The sequence below is a fragment of the Solanum tuberosum genome, unplaced genomic scaffold (assembly GCF_000226075.1).
Source record: "Solanum tuberosum cultivar DM 1-3 516 R44 unplaced genomic scaffold, SolTub_3.0 scf00046, whole genome shotgun sequence".
Classification (NCBI taxonomy): domain Eukaryota; kingdom Viridiplantae; phylum Streptophyta; class Magnoliopsida; order Solanales; family Solanaceae; genus Solanum; species Solanum tuberosum.
In genome coordinates, this window is record NW_006238971.1 from 804,795 (window position 1) to 805,282 (window position 488).

A 488-nucleotide genomic window follows, 5' to 3' on the forward strand; every position below is an offset into this window, starting at 1 on the left:
GATGTTTATATTGAATTAAGTGATTGAATCATGTCAATTTCCTTATCTATTGTAGTATCTTAGATTTTTGGGTTGATGTTGGTTCATGTCCTTGGAAGGCAAGATCATGAAGGATCTATGTGTAATTGCGATGTGAAGTATGTGTGTGTGATATCAATGAAGGTGTTATGATCATGTTTAGAATGTAATTATGTTGTGATTGAAGGTATGTCCTCAACTTAGTACTTATGAATGATGATGCTATATGTAAAATGTTATTCTCATGTACTCACACACACTCATGAATGAATAATGAATGAAGTTCTATGATTATGTTAATGATGAAGTACTTATTGAAAGGCTATTCTCAATTGTACTCTAATGAATGATAATTACATGTTCTGAAAGGACTTTCTCCCAATATGGGATTCTTAGGTGAAAGGCTATTCTCATCTTTGAATCTATGAGCTTTCCAATGAATGAATGTTGGGTTTGAGATGGATACTCAT